The sequence below is a fragment of the Alligator mississippiensis genome, chromosome 1 (genome assembly GCF_030867095.1).
Source record: "Alligator mississippiensis isolate rAllMis1 chromosome 1, rAllMis1, whole genome shotgun sequence".
NCBI lineage: Eukaryota > Metazoa > Chordata > Crocodylia > Alligatoridae > Alligator > Alligator mississippiensis.
The window spans coordinates 281683980-281699284 of NC_081824.1; the positions used below are offsets into that span (position 1 = coordinate 281683980).

Below are 15305 nucleotides of genomic sequence, written 5' to 3' on the forward strand. Positions count from 1 at the left end.
GGCAATCAGGTTGGTTAGGCATGACCTGTGCTTGGTGAATCCATGCTGACTGTTCTTAATCATGTTCTTCTCCTCCAAGTGCTTAGAAATGGGTTCTTTGGGGAACTGCTCCATGATTTTTCCATGGACTGAGGTGAGACAAGTGAAACACAGATCTGTAGTTCATCAGATCCTCCTTCTTGCCTTTCTTAATAATGGACACTTTATTTGCCTTTTTCCAGTCACCTGGGAACCTCTTCCTACCACCAGGAATTTACAAAACAATGGCCAGTGGCTCTACAATTACATCATATAACTCCCTCAGTATCACTGAGTGAATTATGTCTGGCCCCATGCCCTTGTACATATCCAGATTTTCTAAATAGTCCCTACCATTTTTCACCACTTTGGGCTGCTCACCTTCTCCCCAAAATGTTCTGTGAGGTACAGTAGTCTGGAAGCTAACCTTGCCTATGAAGACTAAAGAAAAAAGATACTGAGTACTTCAGCCTTTTCCATATCATCTGTCACTAAGTTGCTACTCCCCTTCAGTAAGGGACCCACACTTTACCTGATGTTCCTTGTATTGCCTGGCTGTGACTGTGGAAGCCCTGCCCAAGCCATGGAGCACATAATAGCATCCTGCCCCAGATACAAGTTTGAGGGTGACATCCTGGATTTACACTCAATTTCCAGCAATTCATTGGTTTGGTTGGGAAATTTGGAATTAAAACTGTCATGATAGCTCTTGCTCCTAAAGCCATATGAAAGAAAGAAGAGAACCTGCTTCCTCTCACCAAGATGGCAATGAAAGAAGCTGAGAAAGAGTTTCCAGGCAAACTCCCTAGACCACTCACCCTTGCTCTGTTCTGTAGTCAAACAAGGGGCTTAAGTTTGGTCTAAGTGCTGAGTTTTAGCCATTTGCACTAAATATTTATAGGTTAGTTACTCTCAATTAAAGACCTTTCCTTAAAGGCTCCCCCTCAAATGGGGTCTGCTGGGGGGGGGGGGGGGATGGGATGGACAAACTGGCCTGCAAACTGGATTGTGAACTGCTTGCAAACTGCCCTGCTTGCTCCTCCTGTTCACATATTCCCTGGTTGTTCACGGAGTGTCCTTTTATACCCTCCTGGGCCTGGACTGGCTCCATGTCCTTGTTAGGATTTTTGTCAGACACAGGTAGCAACCACCAAGCTAGAACTACTCCCAGTTGCTCAGAGCATACACCCAAACTTACAGCCCACCAAACAAAACACTCAGCAAGCCAAACACACAGGCAGCCATGGCTCAGTTACCTGAGAGAAAGTACAATTATCTACAGCTTGGCTAAATACGTGTTGACATTTGAACATGTGCAATCAAGCAACAAATTATAAAAAAAAACAACTCTTGTAATTAAGCAATCAAGCTTTTTTTATCAGATGGCTTAACTTTAACACTCTCTGGAAACAAATAAAGCTAAGAGTTTAATAAGAGAATATTTAGATTTGAGTGAAGAAAGTGTCTGGAGGAAAAAAATAATGGAGAGGGAGGTGAAAAGACCTGAGACCAGAGGTGGAGGATCTATGTCCCCTACTGTAGTGATTCCAGAATTGAACCCTTCTGTCATGACCCAAAGGTCTGATTTTTTTTGTGTGTGCTTTGGCACTAAGAATTATCCCCGTGGGTATACAACTTCGTTGCACGGAGGAGTTCTGCTGCGCAGAGAACCTGCTTGCAGGGAAGTGTTCCCGCCACCTTGCAGCGATCTTTGCAGGGTGCATTTCCTTTGCAGCACAGAAATGCACGGTGCAAAGGTTTCCCGCTCGTCGTATGCAAATTCGTGCCCCGCAATTGGCTAGTTCTAAATTATTCACACGTGGTGGCTAGCGATTGGCCTGCTAGCCATATAAGAGGCTTGAGCAGCTTCCGCCCAAGCCGAAGAGGACTTCGCATCCATCTCGTGGGGACTCTGGGTGTGCGCGGCAGGGTAATAGAAACCCTGTGTGTCGCTCAGAGGAGTTTGGCGGCCTGATCCACCGCCCACCTCTTCTTGTCTTCGAACGGAGCCTACTATAAGATGTAACGACGAGTTTAATGCGCGCTTGTCCTGGACATCCGGAGTTTGTCATGTTCTGTCTGCGTGGAGCCTTGCAACCTCCACGTGTGTTCGTGTTTTTTGTTGTAACCGCAACTCAAGCAAGTTCTCAGCCTACACCACGACCATCTCGGTGTAAGTAAAATAATCTTAAAATCAACCGTTACGTGTCTGCGCCTAATTCTAGCTCGGCGCCCGCCCTCTCCGACCCGGCCTGCCCGGGCTGCTGGCCACAGCCCGCGTGCAGAGCGACGTAAGCGACCCGGGGTCAGACCCGGCGCGCACACCTTCCACAAAGGATAAGCACTGTACAGGCATTAGATTTACATTGATAGAAGTGGACATGGTTTGATCTAAAAGTGTAGGGGTGCAGGTGTTCACAGCACATAGGTTAGGCTAAAAACAGCAACCTAACCTGAGGGCTTTGGCACAGGTTACCTTAAAAAAGTCATAAAGCCATTAAAAATAAGATCAATCATTAGTTAAACTTCCATAAGTAAACTCTAAATGTTTCAAATATATGCCACTACAGCTGAGGTTTACCTTTTATTTGTTTTGCCCTGGTAACTCTAGGGTATTGTATAGATGCTGTGGGGAAAAAAATGCCTTACTTTGCACCCTGGGAGCCTGGAGGAATGACAGGTCCCAACCACTCTATCCCTTTTCATTCACCAAATCCTAGTGGTCTCCCCATCCCCGCTGTCCTTTCCATGCTGAGAACAGCCCTCTCAGTATTTAATTGCAAAGAGACCATGTAGCTCAGTTGCATGGTTCTACTGCCTGGGAGCTCCAGGCTCAGCATGGAGCCACTGGGGCTCTAGTCAAAGGAGATGGTACAGTGGGGAGAAGTTTGCTTTCCCCAGCTGCATTGGTGATGTGTAGGGGGTGCACACAAGCGCATGTGCACCCCCTGAGCTTGGTGGTACACCCCCCCTGGCAAAAAGGCACCACCAACACTGCTGGCAGCGCCTGCAGGCAGTTGGCACTTGCCACCTCCCCACCTTGCTGCCAACATCACTGACGGCATCTGCGGGCAGTCTCCAATTGCTGCTGGCCACCGCTGCCACTGCTGGCAGCATTTGCGGGTGGTCACCAGCTGCTGGTCGGTGTGCTTACCACCACCCCCTGCTGCTGACAGTGCTTTGGCTGCCTGCGGGAGGTCACCACTCTCCACTACCAACAGCACTGCTACCACCTGCTGGAGCTTGCCATGCCCTCCCAGCCTTCAGGGACACACAGTGTTTGTGCCCAGCTGCATGGTATCCCTGCCTGCAGGTTAGATGCTGAGCACAGAGCCACTGGTCCTCAATCTACTGAAGATGATGTGGTGCAGGGACCCTGGGACCTGAAGCTGTTATGACCCACAGGGAAACCCTGGGGATGGGAAAAGGATGCTTTTTTGGCTCCAGAGTTTCAATTCCCAGGGCCTCCACACTAAGTGGGGGGCTGCCATACTTAAGTGAAGCAATATCCTGAAGCTGGGGTAAGCATGTTTTTCCTGGGTTCAAGGTCTTGCCTTACTGCCTCTCAATAATCTGGCCTGCCTGTCCTGCAACTTCACTCCCAGGGCTCAGGGGCTATTGTATCTGAGGTGATGGGAAAGCATGCCTCCCATGCTTAACTTCCTCATTCTTCTTGCATAGCCTCTGTCATCTGGGACTGGACTTGGTGGTGCTTGAGGGAAAACAGCCATCCTCTACACACTTGGCCAGGGGAGAACATGGGGAAAAGGCCATATGTGAAACTTTCAATTAACATCAGGTAAAGTGAGCTTACTTGAAGTTTCCCCACACTTTGTGCCAGGGTTAAACACACAGGCGGCAGCCCTGGGCAAGGCTTGGTGGGGCTGGGATTGGGTGCAGGACCTCAGATCTTGCTTGCACGTCTCTTTTCTGGAATCTGGCATGGAGCCAGCTGCCTGAACTCCACTGACCAGCCGACCCCCTCTTAGGATGGGTGGGATGATGGAGGATCCATGGGAGGAAAGTTGGGATCCCTAAGCCAACCCACCTAGGACAGGACCACTGTGGGATCAGCAGGGTTTGTTGCAAGCAGCTGGTCCTTGCTGGCCCCCTCCCCCTTCCAGGATGGGAACACATGGCCCCCTATGACTCAGTATCTCCATTCCAGTCTCCATCTCCTACCCCGACCCCATATTGCCCCCTGCCCCCAGTCTGCCCCAAAGAGGAAAGTGCTGGGAGGCTCATTGGATCAGGATAGCACAAGGCCAGCCAGCTGGGCTTGGCCAGGGGGTTCCATAGGGCCCAGACCTCTACCACCATGCACAATTTATTAACACATGACATGAGAGTTTTTAATGTTTACAGTTCTTTTATTTCACTTCAAATTGACATGCTTAAATAAATAAATAAATGCTTTACGTAAACTTTTAGGCGGTTTTAGGTGGCTGATGCCAAAGAGTATGGCTGTTCCTCCCCTCCTCCATGCCAGCCAACTCTCTTGCTGCTGCTGGCCAGCCATTTCATTGCATCTCAGTTTCCCTGGCCCTGCACATCCTGTTTCTGCCCTGGTATATGCTCTCTGTCATGTAGTCAGCATGCTGGTTCTCAAAGAGATACCAGCACTGGCAGGCAAGGATGGACAAAGGAAGTGTAACTGTAGTACTTGGACCCTGAGGGCAGGGTCATCCTGGATACTGCTCTCCTCCAAGGGTCAACCCATCCCTCCTCCTCCCCCCGCCCCAACCCTGGCGTTCAGTCTTTGAATGCAGGCCACCTGGCAGTTCTTGGTCAGCCTAGAAAGGTGCTAAAGCACTCAGATCTGGAGGAAGTGAGGGGAATGCAGCCTGCAATGCCAGGATGTCACTAGGATGGAGGCTGGCAACAGATCCCAGGAGGCCAAACTCTTCCATCCAGGGGCTGGTCTTTTCGACATGGTCCTGGTCCTGGTCCTACTGCAGGGTAATGCTGGAGCCATAGCAGGGATAGGTACCTGCTTTTGGGTTAGAAATGGTATTTAAAGGTCTGTTTAGGGGGAATTGACTTATAGGTATAGATATATGTATTATAAGGGGTCCAGATGGACAGCAGGGGTTAAATGGATTTCTAAAGAGCTTGGGAGACACACACACAGCTTCTCATGGCCCTGGAGGCAGATGGGCTGTCTATCACAACAAGGCCAATGGATGGACACAGCTTGAGAATGAAGGGGGCATGCCATAACACAAGATCATAGCCTTCAAGGCAGATGGGTTATCTAACACAACAAGGCCAAGAAGGTCATATAGTCTAGGAAACAGCCTGGGAACCAAAGAAGTATGTATCATATTGTCCCCTAACACAATATAAGTGACTCCAGCAACAAGGCCTCAGAGAGCAGGGGGGGCTAAGTCCCGGTTTTGGGAGAACAGACCAAATTAGGGCAAAGCCTGGAAGGCTACGTGGATGTGTGACCACAGAGAAACATCCAACCAGAGATAGCCACAGATGAAGAGTCATCAGGAGTCATCAAGAGGGAAGGAGAATACAAAAGCAGAGACTTGGGATTAACAAAGGGTCCCCTCCCTTTGTCTTGTCCATCTCTCCCATCTCTTTTTGTTGTCTTCTTCCTTCTCCCTGAGAGGGGTCCCCTATCCCTGTCCCCATCCCCGTCCCCTGGAAAGGGTCCCCGAGGCTGCCATGGACAGAGGGCACACACCAGTAGCCCGTGTCATGCACCCCACTGGAGGGGGGCTGTGGGCCTAGGCATCTCACCTCCAGACTGCTGACACCTAAGAGAAAGAGCCTCAGAGTGGAGCCTGCATCCTAACCAGATGTATTTTGACTCTAATGACAATGCTAGGATTGGTGTATATAGAATTGTTTAATTGTTTGTATTGTTGTTTTTATGTTCTTATTCTGTATCGATAAATTAGCCTATTATCAAGTGGCATGCTCAATATGGGACCCAGTGGGGCATATATATCCTTGAAGGTGGCCCAGCATACCTAGAGCTCTGGAACCACTGTTTATCATCCCCAGTACCTAGGACAATCTACTTCCACCAGTCACCATTGGTGGCACAGGTCCATAACTGCCACTCAGTAGTCTGGTGGTGGTGCCAGAACACCCTGGGTGGGCTCTTCCTCAGTGGCCAGTTCCAAGAAGTTTGGTGGCCATAGGGTACAGTAAGTCATCCCATGTGGGATGCCTTGCTGCTGGCTTATGGACATGGAGGACTGTGTCATTGTGACCATTTATCAGGCCATTTCCAGACATGTGCATATAATGTTCCACAGCCTCTGGTGAAAGTTGCATAGGACAACAAGAAGGACATGCCTCAGCTCCTTGGTCCATGGCCACGCGTATGGTGGCCTGCAGGCAGGCAGGGAAGCTGATGCACATGCAATGAACAAGAGAGGGCACTCACTTTGGGTCTCTTTTGAAAATTCAGTAGAGTGGGAGAGAGGGGCCATGGTGAGGGGGGAACTCCCCAGTGTAGGGTTTAGGAGTGTAGTTCTCCATGGTAATCAGCCAATCAGGGGTGACCTAGGCTCTCAATTACATGCAGCAATCTCTGGTATCCCAGAGAGCCCATAGGACACACTGGGATGTGAGCATAAGAACTGCCTGTCTGCAGGTTGTTGGCAATGCAGGCAGCTTATGTGCCTCCTAAAGGTGGAGGGCTATATACTGTCTCCTGATCTAAACTTAGGTTGCTCACAGTAAAACCAAAGTAATACCAGTTCTTCTCCATGTTTTGTTAACATTTATATGCACACAAAAATGCTACTGAAAGTCTCTCAGACAACAACAGCTTTCCCCAACACTCTCTATTATTTTTACGAAAACTTAAAAAAAATCATTTTCAATACTTCCTTTAGCCATCAATAAAGCTAATAAAATATCATTCAAAAAGGCTTGCCAATGTTACTGACAAAACATTTTATTTACTTTATGTCCACAGAACCAGAAATATGTGAGGACTTGTATCTGATCCCACTCAATTTAATCCAGGTAGTACATCTCACTTGCAGACACTGTTTCAAAAATGTATATATTATGTTACAATTTTGTGTGACAAACATGAAAGAGAGTCATAGCAACTGTGGCCAGCTGTTTTCAAGATGTATTAGAGGATTCACGATCACAATATCAGGTTGTATCAACAAATGTCAGATGATTTCTGCACTGTTGTTATTTCAAGCACACTCATTATGTTGTTGGGACAGCATTTCAAGCACTATTACATGTTTCAGATCAAGTTCTGAGATTACTTCTGAAGCAACTGTCTTTTATGTTGCACAACATTTTTAGTATGAGAAAGTTATTAGGTTCTGGGAGAGTGAAATGCAATACAGAAGGAAACTCAGACGGTCCTACAGGACTAGTAAAGCTGACTGCTTCTGGTTCTGTTATCTTCAGACTCTCAACAAGCTGTACTTACTAGAAAGACAAGAATAGTTCAGAATCCTCTTTTACTGTGCTAGGCACCATATAGGCAGTAGTCAAGTTTTGTTTTTGTTTTTTTTAACCTCAGAGGTGTATTTTAAGAAGTGATCTGAAGTGGGGAATGCAGCCATTCTACAGATCACTATACAGAGCAACTCCTATGTGTAAATGGCAGTGATGGGGGATTGGGAGAGTACTGAGCAAGGATGGCCAGTGCCAAATGCTGGAAAGTCTTGTCTTTCCACACGAGGCTGCTGTGGCATAGCTCCCCCACCAGAAGGAGCTGTTGCTGCAGCATGGTCTGTTTTTCTATGGTGTGGCCTTTCTGGGAGCTGGTGTTTTGGCTACACTTCTACTTCCACACGCAGGGGCTAGGGTCCTGATTGCCCACCCAATTATGCTACTGTTTGACAGTATTCCAGAGTTTCAAGAGATTTCACAAGCCTTCAGATTATCATCCCACTCTCTATTCACAACTTTTATATAGGTGGCAAAGCCTAAAACTGTGAAAATCAAAAGTGGCCAACTATGGGCATCTTTTGAATGAAAAAAATGTGACATTGCCATAACAGCTGACAAAGGAAACTCACACACCCCTTAAATGATGAGACATAATCTTCTCATAGCTTGGTCAGTGATTTGAAAAATTCATCATTATCCCATTCTCAGGGTATACCTACCTTAACCTGCAAAAGCCATCTCAGATAATGGATAATTAGAATCAGATTTGCCCTTCCTGATTTTGGGCTTTTACCAGTTTCTTTATGTCTCCTACAAGAAAGTGATAAAAAAATATTTATAGCTAGAGAGGAAGGAAAAAGTTATTGAAATCTGCAATAAGAGCCCATGGAACACATGTACATTTGTAAAGTATTGTTATGTCATAAGGAGTCTTAGTTGTTCCTTGTTTACTTACTAATGAAAGAGTAATTAGGTGGGAGAGCTTATTAATGGATATAGTAAAGTAAACAGGAGTTGTGAAATAAGAAGTTAATGTTTACTGGGGAATGTCAAATGAATTCAGTAACAATGCATGCTATTTGAAAGTCCCTTTGCATCAATGAGTAGGAGCACATGTGAATAAATAGCTTGTAGTGAATCATTTTTCATTCACACAATTTCTCTGTCTATGAAGATAATGACTCTCTCAAATTTGTTTGGAAATCTTCATTAGATAATTTCTATAAATAATGTGATCTATGTTATTTACTTCTGAGAAGACACAGAAATCACATGCTAGAGTTTTCGTATCTGGCTTGAATGAAGAATGGCTTGAATGGTTTTAAGACTTACAAAGAAGCATTTTGAGATTCATGAGATCAACATTTGCCCTGTCAGTACTTTCTAATGTTTCTTTAAAATTAATCTTCACTGTGAATATTTCTGTCAGTGAACTCTTTCACTAGTGTATCTGCAGAAAACAAGCACAATGAAGGTATTAAACAGCCCCAACTCAATTTTATCAACTGGGCACTTGTGGGGAATTCTTAGAGGTTTTTATTGAACCTGAACATACATCAAATTAACAAATTGAACTCTGTGTTCTTTTGGCTGAGTATTTTTAAACTTCTCAGATGCTCTGTAAAATTCATTTGTCCCCAGCGGTAAGTAACATTTACCAAGAATGGAACCCTGATGCTTCAGTTGCTAAGCTCTCACATACAGGGCCAGATTTTCCAAAGAGCTCAACAAGTTGCTTAATGAGCTCCTTTAAAACTCTAGCCATGAAGTCATAATGGAATCCACTGGGTACAGAGCGATTTGGAAGTACCTTTAACTTGAGATGTTATGTTATACATAAGCTAATAGGCTTTTTATAACCGTACTGATTAACAGGGATCCTGGTTTCCTCTTCTAAAAATATCCCCAGTTTTGGGGTTGAAAAAAGTAACCCAAAATCAACGTTTTTCCATGATCAAAATGACACATGACTATATATCTATCTATGTATTAGAGACATTTCATTTTAATCATGGAAAAACGTGGATTTTGTGTTACTTTTTTAACCCCAAAATTGGGGATTGTTTTTTTATCAGTGAAAACCCAGGATCCCTGAAGATTAGAGATAGAAAAAAAGGGGGGATAAAAAGGTAGGAACATTACTGACTGAAAACAAAATAGTTTTAAGAGAGGACAGTTAAAGAAACAGCTGTGTATATTAAATATTTTGGCTTTGTGGAGCATAGCTATTTTGGATTTATTGTATGAGATGTTATGCTATACATCCTCAAATAGTGGACCCTTTATAACCATTCAGACTAGAGATAGAACAAATTAGGGGTATCCTAATGAGTAAGTATAAGGCAATTTTTCAAGCCCTGTTAAACTTATTTGGAGTGATACTAGAAAGCAAACATGATTTAATGAAAACAACACAAGAAGACAAAGGAACTGAGTCATGAAGCAGATAGAAAGGAGTAATAATCTATACAACTCAACTCAAAACCAAAAACTGGTCTGGATCAGAAGCTAGAGGGATTGCCTTAAGAAAAAAATAGATTAAAAGAGCATAATTTGTATTTTGAAAAAAAAAAAATGCCTTCAGATATAGATACCTAAGGGCATGAATGTTATAGCAGACTACAGAATCAGAAACCCATGAGGACCTACAATGTTTGGAAGCTATAAAAAAAAGCAAGAGGATGTGGGTATTAACAACTATTTTAGACATAGGCAATGTTGTAGGAGGTATGGGTTGGGGCATGTGCCCTGCCAGATTTCTGAACTAACAGTGGGGTGTGGGGACCAGAGCTGCAGTCTGGCTGGAGCCAGGGCCCAGCAGCAGTGGGGGTGGAGATAGCAATACAATTTCTGCACCAGTGGTGCAGTGTGGGTCTGCAGCCGAGCAAGACCCAACATCTGGTAGTAGCAGGGACAGTGGCAGTACTGATTTTTGCCCCCCCACCCCGCTTCCCCCCTATCAGCACTTACACATCATCTATGATTTTAGGCTAAATATATTTATTTTTTTAAATGATAAAATAAAATACATTGAAAATAAATTATGAAGAAGTATTTGATTAGTCTCATACATCAGTAAAGGAAACACTGTTTCTTGGAACATTAAAACTTATACTAGCCAAGACAAAATGCACCAGATGAACTAATTTTAGCTAATAGGTCCTCCTTTACTGCATTGAGAAAAGACTCAGAATATATCAGATGTAAAGATGCTGAGTACCTTGCAAGCTCAAGCCCTGATTCAGTGTAAAGGGAAAGGCAATATCTCATTTTGTATTATCCGTTCCCTTTCCATTAGATTTAACAAGAAAAGATCCTTAATTCCAAGAATCAAGCAAAATGTTTGTAGCTCTTTGCACCCTCTACAATAAATCTTATCTCTGCAAGACAAGAATAGACATGCTAGTTCTTTTGTATTTTGATTTTTAAGTTTGTGCCAGAAGTGCCACTGGAACCAGCTTCTCACAGAAGAGATAAAATAAACTCTCTGAAGAGCAGAGGCTGTCAAAGTATATGAAAAAAATCTCTTGCTGTGTGTTCAAATAATGGATGCAGCATACGTAAGTAAATTTTGAGAACAGCCCCAATACTTCTTACATTTAAATTAAGTTCTCTAGCGATAGTCTGGAGTTCTTTTTTAGCATTGGCCAGAGAAATAATATTAAGATATACAAATATTAGAATTCTCATTGATGTGACAATGAGGGTTCTTTTGCTTTATAATGAGGCAGATTCTGAAAGAAAAAAGTCAATGAAAACTCTGGACTGTTGTTGCCATGGGAACCAGCCATGTCTTTTTCCTATGATTAGATATTGCAATAACTCAGGATAGGAGGAGTGGGGTGGGGGCTGGCCTGAAGGAATACATCCAGCTAAGAAGTCCATATTCAGTAGTATCAGGAAAACATGTCTGCTAGTATTGTATTCTACTAACAAACCGTCCCTGATTATCTGAACCACTTTGAATCTAAAATTCTTAGTTACTCAAAAGAAGGTCAATAATTTGTCTATTTTTATACCATATTTAATACATTGATTTTGTATAAATGATAGCTGGCTTTCCTAAAGACAGATGACTAAGCAGAGGTTATTTCTTAGTTCCGGGTTGGCAAACCAACTGGCATAATTTAAGAGCTGAAGCTACAAGTGCTTTATTGAAAGACACACACAGATCTGGCTGTAAATGTCCTGTGTGTTGTGTAACACAGCATACCTTCATTGCATTTGCATTGATTTGCCAGCTAAATGTTTGTGCCCGAACAGATTATATTGAAGATACTGATAAACAGCAAAAAGTTCAGGCTGTACCTGTGTGTTTTTTGGCACCTATGCCTATAATCACAACGTATGTTTTTATTGGTTATATGTCCAATCAGTGTATGATTGATATATTTAACTATTTTTAAATCTCTTACACTCTTTTATGAATAAATTTATTCCATTTTGCTTCAACAGTCCTCACAACTGCAGGACATGGATGGTTTCAGAGTGGAAAAATGCTGAAAGGGGATTGTTTCTCCATTGTAATAACCCCTGAGAAAACATTTATGGGTGCATTTACACATGCATTTAAGCATGACTAAATGCTTAAATTAATGTGAATTAAGTGATTTTTGGCAGGTATCTACACTTGCAGGGACTTGGCATTAAAGTTATAGCACTAATGCAGACCCAGCATTAAAGTTAGTGCCAGGTCATGTCTACATGTGCATTAATGTGCTTTAACTAATGACGCCTATATTTAATACCTGAGTTTGCAGGTATCAAATTTAGGCGAAATTTGCCTAATTTTGCCATTTTTAACGCATGTTAAGGGTGCTTATATGTAGATGTGCTCCCACAATGCACATTAAATTAGGCATGCATCTTGTGTAGATGTGCCCTATGTTTAACAAAATCATTTGCTAAAGCCAGTAAACACAGTTGTGAACATTCCTAAAACAACAGACATGAAAACACAATATCCTGGACATTTTGGAATTATGAATCTCAAGACAGAACCTTAATCTTTAATAATTCAATAGCTGTAACAGTATGAAGATTTTTTGTTTCACATTTTGAAGCATGCTAAACCAGGAGAACAGATTAGCAAATAATTCTGTTAAACTGTGGTCAAATCTCCCAGTGTGATGTAGACTCTCCCCTGCTTAAGCCCTGCCCAGCTCCTTGATGTTGTGGCTGAGTTTGTGCTAGTTCCAAACCTAAAGGCTGCTTGAAATTATGCTGCTAGAATATAACCCTTGAGAACAATTGATTTATTAAACCCTATCACATTTCTTTGCTCATCAGTATGCCCTATTCTATTCAAACTGTCCCCTTTGCTGGGGTTAGGATTGTCAGCTGACATAGCAAGTGATTCTATATATGAAAAGATGTTTAATGACTTCTTAAGGTGACTTTTATCTTTAACTAATTCTATGACATGGGGTGCATGTTCTCTGAAACCAGACTGATAAATGTGAGCATGTTAGTTCAACCAAAAACCCTACATTACTGGATGAAAGATCATTTATACCTACCAGATACCCCAAGAAGTGCATTTTAGAAGCCTCTCCTCTTCCAAATAAAATCTTGCTTTGAATGGCTAAAGTATACCTATATTCTCCTCCAGATAAATGGCCTGGGAATTGTACAAACACCCAATATTTCCCCTGCATTGAAAACAAGACATAAATTTAAGAACTTTGGATACCGGCATGCAGACAGATATACTGGCAGTGATAGTGTCTAAAACTTCCCCTTTTTAAAGATTATTAAAACATGCCCTTGGCCTGAAAACTTACCTGTCTGTGGTGCAAAACTATAAACAATAAGAGGCTATCACTAGATTGTTATTCACACTAATGAGATCTATAAGGGCATAGGTATATGGTGTCAGATTCCATATTCAGATAGAATATACTCTTGTGAGAATAATGACACTGGTGATTTAAATTATTATTTGTGGTCCTGTATGCTTTTTGAAGAAATAATGGAGAAATGGATCTCTCTATTAAGGGAAAATACTCAATAGTGGGCTAATGAGGAAAAAAAAACAATTTAGTTTCTAACACTTTGGAACCTGTTTTATACTCCCTAAGAACAGATAGTTAAAAAGCCTGAGGATGAAGCGATTAAATTTTTATAGGTTAGTCTAAACTGTATAGATTGAACCAATAAGCAAGTGAACAGACAGTAACTTTTGATTCTGGAAATGCAGCCACATACCTGCAGTAGCCCAGGCCAGAAGCCAGATGACACTACAGAACACCTCTCTGGTCAGCTGGAGAAAATATCTTGGGCCAAGGATAACTCACCCACCATGCAAGCGGGGTTTGTGGGGGAGATGCAAAACATCCGGGGATGTTGGGGACTGTGAGTTAACTTGAATCTGGAGGGGATCTGGGACATAAGTTCAATAAATGGTTTTATCCTAAATCAATGAAATCTGATACTACATCCATGACATCTAGGCTTATCTTAAACCGGTTTTGGCAATTTTGAAAGTGATGTATGTGCATTGGACTTCTGTTGTGTTACAGATTTTAATTTGTTTCCAATTACTTATATCAGTTTGTGTGTCATTTCTGTCCCTAGTTAGGAGTATTTGCAGTACTTGAAGAAAGAATAAGGGCAAGTACCAAACAAAATGTTGCTGTCTGTTTCATTTTATCTTTTATTTTATATCATTATACATCATGTTCTGTTTTAATTTTGTGTAAGCTGGTAGACTAGATAAGTTTATTGTTTATTTTTAGTAAAATTAGGATTTATATAGTGTACGTGACCATACTTCTTTGAGATGGGCTGCTTACACTTTGTGGAGAGATCTTCTGCCTGCCAGTTCTTAGGGCCTGGCAGTTTGACCTGGTAAGTAATTGCTAACAATGTATATCCTCCATCTCATCTGCCATGTCTTGATGTATATATGAAAAAAGGGAGGATCTTTGATCTGGTCCACTGGGCACTCTTGGTTCTGCATTGTTCCTTTTCTGCATTGGGGCTCTGCCTCCTTTTCACCCCATCTTTACGCCAGCTCAATCTTATGGATCTTACTCAGGTCATTTGTTGTTGGAATGCTGAGTATTCCTGCCCTCATGAATGGTTTATATAATAATCAGTGTATAGCCTGTTTTTAATTTAGTCCTTGAGGCTTTTATATGATGCAACCAACTGGGCTCAGCCCTATAGTTCTTTTTGTATCACTTAACTTGAGTCCAAAGGGACACCCTTATCTAAAGTCCCTGGTGTATCTCCCCTCTGCATTGCAATTAACTCACAGTTCATTGTCTTCTCTCTTCCAGCACGGCACTAGGAACCTCTTGGCTTTCCTGCTGCCAGCCATGGAACCACCATTGCCAGCTCACTGGATGCAGGTAAGTACTGAGATTCCTCTGAGTCTCTGGTTAGGAGAGCAATTATAACTCCCCTCAGTTAGCCCCTGTTAGGGCACGCTCAGGTTGAAGCCAGTGCTTAGGCAGCTGTGCTCCCTTCAGTCCAAATCCCTGTCCCCTACTGGGATGGGGTACATCTTTATGAAGTAGTCTGCAGTGCCTGAGCCCAGCCAGAGCTAGCACAAGCTAATAAAACACAGCGGGGATTCCCCAGACCACACCACCCATGCTTCTTCTGATAAGTAACTGCTTTCAGGGGAAGCTTGTTCTTCTTTTCCCCACATCCCGGGAGAGGCGGGGGAACCCTCGAGAGCTTCGGATCAATAGTGAGGGTCTGCGGGAAGTATCCCACTATGACATATACCTTATTTAATTTTTAATATGATTCTTATTATTCATTATATTTTACAATTTGGCTAACACCGTAAATAAACTATTTACTTACTTACTATGCATGGGTTTCTGACCTATTTCCATACTGTAATGCCATAAATCTTTATCATACTCTTCTGCTAAACTGCCATG

The 15305-nt window shown here is 42.8% G+C and overlaps 1 long non-coding RNA gene across 1 annotated transcript in view; it reads left to right on the forward strand.

The window, feature by feature from the left end:
• LOC109280328 (uncharacterized) overlaps positions 1-15305 on the forward strand; it is a 98453-nt gene that overhangs the window by 5807 nt on the left and 77341 nt on the right. The window contains exon 2 of the long non-coding RNA XR_009459047.1: positions 14691-14762. This is a non-coding gene — a long non-coding RNA (uncharacterized LOC109280328). The remainder of the gene's footprint in view (positions 1-14690; positions 14763-15305) is intronic.